The following is a 7,492-nucleotide window of genomic DNA, read 5'->3' on the forward strand; positions in this document are numbered from 1 at the left end:
CTGGGCTACTCACAGCTCCCACCCTACGCTGAGCAGGGCACATCATGGGGACCAAAAGCCAGATCGGCTTCTCTCTGTGCAAGCAGAGCAGGATAGAGAAAAGCTTTTCCAAGGCATAAAGCCTTCTGTCGTGCTGCAACTATCTTCGTGTAAGCGTATCATACCTACTTAATGTTTTGCAAGCATAGAGAAGGGTAGGTCCCTGCACCAGAGATGGCACAATCTGGAGGCTTTTATGTGCATACACACATAGTATACAAAATAAACTGCAGTGTGTAAAGCCCCACATGCTCACCTTGTTTGCTGTAGCACCAAAAAAACCCAAAAAACCAAAACAATCAGCACCCCACACCCTCCCAAACCCTATTGTTACCGCAAAAGGTGTCTTAAGAACAACATCATGTGCTTTAGAGCATAGTCAAGGGCTTGCTCAGGCTTAAACATGGCCAAAATCTCTGATCTTCACTATACACAGACCTTCACCACCCATTTGACATGCTGGGCAAGGCAGAAGTGATCTGCGGTGACAGAGAGGGACAGAAGGACCCGCGTTTGCATTATTGTGGTTGAGCTTTTGGAAATAACTACAGATTTCAGACTGTGAGTTTTTGACTGTCCCAGGTGATAGCAATGGCACACAGGTCTGGCTTTCAGAAAATGTCAGATTTCTGAAGCTTCTCCAGTTGAACACATACATCCAGAAACCTCTCAGCTGCTTTTATATACTTTCTAGACCGAAGCTGCAGAGGCTGTAGATAAATACTCACTCCATCTTTTCTGAATTAGAGGAAATGTGAAAGAGAAAAACAAAATGAAATATTACCCTGTTATCTAGAATGTAGGACATGGGACAGCCCAGCTTTAACTATTACCCACCACCTTAGCTACAGTTATGAAATTAATGGGCTTCAGAATGAAAAATATCCAACTAACACACAATCAATTGGATAGCAGGGAAGTAGAAAAAAGAAATGTGAAAGAACCTTTTATCAGCTTTAAACACCGTGAATCACAGTAGCATAAGTAATTGATAATATTATTAGCACAGTATACATATCAGCTGTCGGGATATTATGAGGACTGAATCCAATCTCTGTTGAGGGAGTCAGGGTCAACATCATTAACTATAGATCCTGTCCTGGTTTACATATAGAGCCCTCAGGCCAAGTGTCTGCCAGATACATCTCTATAGATGTGCATAGCTATAGGACATACAGGGGGCTAATCACACACATCAGTAATAGACAACAAGCTTTTGTTTATCTGAAGGTTTACTGGAATTAACCGATTAGTGTCAACTTGACACAATAACTTTTGTCTGCAATGTAGTAGATCATTTTGATGGTTTTATTGATGGAGTGTTGTCTAATGTAAATTGTAAGGGTAGTTGAATGAAGTAGGAAACATTTTAGTTAAACAGAAATTGAAAAAGCCACTGGCGAATGTGTCTTTAAAATGTCACATTCTGCAGCTTTATAGATGCCATGATAATGATAACACTGATGGCAAGAACAGTAAGGAGAATTTAAAATGGAAATAGACACCACTTATTCATAAATTTATTTCTTACATAAATGCTCAGATGATAACTTGATGTTAGAACTAACATAAACCAAATTTGACATATCTTTTTTTTTGAAAAGAAAATCAGTCTTGTTAAAAAAATTAAAAAAAAAAAAAGATGAGAGAGGGAGAAAATGAAGTAAAATAAATTTATTTACCTGAAACCCATAGTCGCCCAATTTAGAATGAAAGTACTAAAAATACTTAAGAAAAAATGTCTGTTGGGGTAAATTAATTCTTCACATAGATTCATAACATTGTTTTCTATTTCTCGTTAGATATAATTACTTTCTTGCATAGTTAATATGGAACACACTGGTTTTTTTCCTATTCTGGATGTCAAATAGCTTTTATCAACTAGTCTAGACTTTCTGTTCTCATGGCTTCACAGCACGGTTAGGAGTTCATAGTTTAAAACTACACATTATCATATTCATCTTCTAACATAAATAACAATAGACTTCTTTGCTAGCTCAGCTATTAGATTATTTAGTGTAACTGTTGGACAACCTCATTTGAAAGTAAGCTCAGGGAATACAGTGATTATGTCGTGAATGCTTCAAATAACAGAAAGATGCTATAAAGTCTGCTATATTTATATTCTGCTATAAATAACAGAAAACTAATTCACATTCTTTTATAACTTAAAAATCACCTTTCCTTTCCAGGCATGCACTATTTTCCCCACAATAGCAAGCCAAAACAATTAGGCCGAGACAAGGGGGATACTGTGTGTCACAAAATGAAGTAATTAAATTTAGGCAGTATTATCAATGATGCCCAGTTCCAACCGTTGAAGCTGCAGTTAGTAACCCCGGTCTGTCCCTCTATCAAAAAGCTATTTATTCTTCATTACTGGCTATCCCTGGGTTATAGGGATTCTTTGTCATTGTAGTAACTTATAGGAGGAACAGTTCATGCAATGGTGCTATGGAAATAGCCATTTCATAGCTCATGGGCAAAGTAGCATCACAGATTTCCAGCAGTTGTCAGCAATGACGAAATCTTTTCTGTGTTATCACCCTTGAGGATTCATTACATTTGTTTGGCTTATGCCAATGTAAAGAGTGAAATAATGTCACCAGAGAAAAGAACCCTGTTTTAGAGATCCTGTCCATGTGATTCCTTTAGAAACTTATACACAAGGTCTGCAAAACTGGAGACGAAGTTTGCTGTCTCTTGGGGACACAGATTACCCAGTTTAGATCAGAAATAGCCAGACTGACATGGTTGAGTTTTGGCCATAGAAACAAGTGTAGTCACAGCTGATCTGTCTCAAACTAATCCTGCCTCCCAGCTGAAGGAGGGCAGCCCTCATCTGAGAGCACAACTTCCAGCACGAAGTTTTCAAAAGGTTTTATTTCACATACCTTTAAATCTGAGGATGTGCAATGTCACAAGGGCTTATTATGTAGAAGGCAATGAAAGTGAATGGATGCTTAGATAGATTTTGTCATTCTTGAAGAAACACAAATGACATTAAAATAATTCATTTTATGTGCTTTCCTATCCAAGAGTACATTGATGCACCCAAGAAATCAGAGTCCTCCAGCAGCAACTGACTTAGCAGTTTTCTGTAGAACGCTGCTTCTGCCTTCAAAAATGCACAGATTTGTTAAGCCCTAAGATTTGGGCAGAGCTGGGTGCCATTTATCTATTTGTTAGACATAGACATATTTAAATCTATGTTTGAAACTGACAATATACATTTTCAGCCCAGATTTCTGCCTATTTACTACGAAAAAAAAAAAAAAGCTTGAAATGGGATTTATTTTAAGGCTAGGAAAAATGGTCTCAGTTTTGGAAAGCAAAATCTTTCGTATGGTTAACTCTTGAACTGCTAACCAAGTCACTTAACTTGCATGCAAACTAAGCAAGTAATTTTTATCCTGCTTTAAAACATAGCTCCTGGGCAAAGGTATAAAACCTTTCTTAAATATTTTGTTTCATTTTAAACAGGATGTTGAAATATCTAGCTATTGATTTTCTGTGGCCCTTACATGTAGCTATTTGCATTATAAAAGTTCCATTATTATAACATCAAGTCAGAAGCTGCTGATAAGACGTAAACACAGTACAGTGCAATTTATTCTTATGGAGTATCTTTTATAGAAAATGTAAAAGAACCTTTTACATGTAGCTATGCACTTTCTAACACGAATCTCGGTCATGCCTGGTAGCACACAGTTAAGAAGTATGAAAAGAAAGAAAAAGACCATTTGTGGTCTATACAACGGCCGGGTACAGCAGAGACTACAGCAGTCAGGAGAATGGCAGAGAATGACAGCACTTTTCCCAATGGTGCCTTGAAAAAGTGGTTTTGTCCTAAGTAACTCTTCTTCTGTGAGGCTCTGATTCCTCCGTGACAGCCCTCAAAAAACCGGGAGGAAGGAGATGTTTGGCTGTAGCCTCACTTTCCTGTACAAGGCGGACATATTGCAAGCATGAACATCTAGAGAGATGCTGGAGATCTCTAGAAGATGCAGATGATGGCCTGTCAATGCAGGAATATGCCTTAAACGTGCAACTGAGACAGTCATCACATGTATACCTAAAATTCATTTGTCAAATCACAACTATTTCTATAGTGAAAAGGATAAATCAATTTAGAGTTCATGCCACTAGAAGTGTGGACAACCTCATTATGAACACTGGCACAATTTCCCATTTCTATAGCAAATATCCCAGATTCCCCAGCTTCTACAGGGAGAAGGGAGCGTTTGGGTTTTAAGCTCTCATATGAGTGAGAATTTGTTTTTCCACAAATGCTTCCTCTTCAGATCAATTTAGAACTCAAGGTGGCCTCATCAAATATCACAACATCCTCTGCCAGTTTTCATCCTTTCAGCAACTTGTTCTTTGTTCCATCCTCTGCTGCCTCCTTGTTTCTTTCTCTCTGTGTATGTGTTTTCTAGGAGATGTCTGAGCATACAGGTCTCTCCTGCACACATTTCTTCTGTCTTAACTTCTTCTCCAGAATGACTTTTGACATCTCTTTCCCCATTTCACCAACAGTGTAGTTCTCGACAACTAAAAGGTGTGTATTCCTACTGTTGAGCTCATTGGCTCCAGACACCACTTAGGAGTCTTCTTGCACCTTCTTCTGTCACTCTGCTACAGCACTGAAAAAAAATGGAAATATGTTATAGTGGAAGATATTTCTTCCTGTTTGTCACTGGGCTCACTGTGTGGAAACAATACAAGGAAACTTTGTGCCCAGCATAAACATCTTCAGTGCAAAGATTCAGCACATTGAATGATATGAAATACATAGGTAATATCTCATTCAAATATGAAGCAGTTATCTTGATGGCAAAATAATCTGTAATCATTAAAATCAAAGGATAATTCTAATTAAAAATACTTTATAACACATTGTGCCATGTTTCTGCATTCAGTGGCAATCTTAAATCAGAACAACAAATAAGAAGGAAAGCATGAAAAGTTCAAATAATTAGGAGTTTGAAAGACTACTTTGCCCTTATGATTGAATGAATTTTGGGGTTGGTGTAAATAGAGAAGTAATCCTGAGAGATATGTTTTGTATCTCAATGTAATATAAAGGCTGTACATTTATAAAATGAGGGGAAACAAAAAATTTTGCTCATCCCAGTATTATAATTGCTTTATCTTGCCAAAATTTCTCATTGGATCAAATACAAAGACCTTCATTCAGTAGTTAACAAGGCTTTTTTCAAGCAAATTCCTCTTGGCCTCATCATTTTCTCTATGATTTTCACAGTCTTACTGGCAAATCACAGCTGCCCAATGGCATAATTCATCAGTCATTATATACTATTAGATATACATTATGTGCCTTTGTAGGTATGTGGCAGTGTGTGTGCATATGATGTAATCATGTGCAAAATGCAGAATATACATTATTCAAAATATAAGATGAAAATGTTATTTCAATCACTGCTAATTTGCATTTCATATTCCCAAAACATCATAATACTATTATAAGGTATTGATCCAAGCATGACCATTTGATTTCACATCAATACTAATATGACTTTTCTGTGATTTGTTGACATGTGGAATTTTCTGAGTGAAATACATACATACCAATATCCAACTATTTCACTAGTAAAACTGGATTCAGCTGTTCTGTATGAGAAGCTGTGGAAAAAGTGTAGATCACCCTGTCTCAAAACTTGGGTTTAGGTTTTACTGGTAGACTTAGATTTTTATTCTTAGTGCTTTCCCAAATCTCTTTGCTTTATGTCTTTGACATAGTGGTGTTTTTCTGATACTGTTTGTTGTCTGGAGCCATATTCAGTATCCTAAGCATAAAGCACTGGTTGCAAAAGTGGTGATGCCATTTAGGAGCAAAAGTCCCTCAAAATCTTGTTCCTGTCCTCAATGTGTTTGTTCAGGAACCAACATAAAGACTGCTGGAATAACAGCCTTCTACTGAGCCTCTCTGAATTATGTCAAGATTATAGATCATTAGGAAACAGTTCTTGCTTTGAAGCTTTTTGCATACAGATGCCAGAATCATATGAATCCCATGCCCTCATTTCTTCTCTCCCACTAGGTAGGTGCACAGGATGATACCAAAACAGCCTTTAATCTTCTCAATGCTGCTGATCTACTTCTTCCTACTAAATCCCTGTTTTCAACATTACCCAAGAATTTCAGCCAACACCATTATGTCAATTTTTCCTGGTAAATACCAGCTTGAAATCTACCCAGTGTCCAGGAATAATTCCCCGTCTTTGCTGAAGATATCCAGAGGGAAATCCTCTTCCCCATTTGTACACACACATATACTCACAGAGCCAACTCACTTTCTGCTAAAGACAGCAGCAACATCTCAATTTATTTACTTGGAGCAGGCATGGAAAGCCTGAAGGGGAGAATGGAGCATATCTGGGAAGAATGCTGTGTGCTGGTGATACTCAGCCACTTCAGGATCATTGAAATCAGCATGTAGAATACAACTGCTTTTATCTCAGCTGACTATCTATGGGGCCTGAGCATAAACTAGCCAAAAGTTGATTCATCACAGATTCATCCCAAAATGAGCCATTCCAGTTTTCTCATAAAAGCCAAAGTATCCAAGGAAAAGTCAGAGATCGTCACTTGCCTCAGGTGGGGTGTGCTTCTTTCCCATCATCTGCCAACACCTGAAAATTATTCACAACCTCAAAATCCAGCTAGAGCCATCGCTGCTGCTGGATCGCCGGGGTTACTGCCAGAGGCTCTTCCACCTCTCATGAGGTATGACAGAGCTGTGACCCTTCTTTCCCATGTAAAGTTTTAGTCCATGTTGAAGACTACCAAGAAGCTGAAGTAAGGGTAGAGGAATCCAGTCCCTGGGTGGAACAAGTCAATATGTTCACAATGTTCACCTTCAATTCTAGGCATCATTTTCCTGTATGCTTTCGGATGGAGTCCATGTTACAGGGAAATAAACCCTGAGAACTTCAGGCTCATCAGGCTTCAAAACTTCCTTCAAGCCCCAGTGGCCTTCTAAACCAAACCTGCAATATTGGAAATAATAAATCCAAGAGTAAATGTGATGAGTTTACATGACATAGGAACAGCATCTCTCCCTCCCACACCCAGCCACAACAAAATTACTGGGTAAAAACTTCACTGGGACTCCAGAATCTGCTCAGCAGAGAACAAAGTCTAATGGCTGATCCACAGTAATTTAAATTACATTGTGAGTTTGTTAGAGCCCTATCATCTCCTGTTTGCTTCTCTGGATAGACTGTGTACAAACACAATGCATATTAGCGTATGTCCTACCATCTACTTTCACACGTCACTTTCTTTACTTTTGAAGATGTCAGCATATTTCAGTATACAATTACAGAATCTGAAAACTCAATTAATGTGCTATTTACATGAGTATTAACTAGAACAATGCCTGTAAATGCATTAGAAAAGACTCTTCTTACAGATTGCAAATAAACTT

Source organism: Caloenas nicobarica, chromosome 4 (assembly GCF_036013445.1).
Source record: "Caloenas nicobarica isolate bCalNic1 chromosome 4, bCalNic1.hap1, whole genome shotgun sequence".
In the NCBI taxonomy this organism is placed as follows: domain Eukaryota; kingdom Metazoa; phylum Chordata; class Aves; order Columbiformes; family Columbidae; genus Caloenas; species Caloenas nicobarica.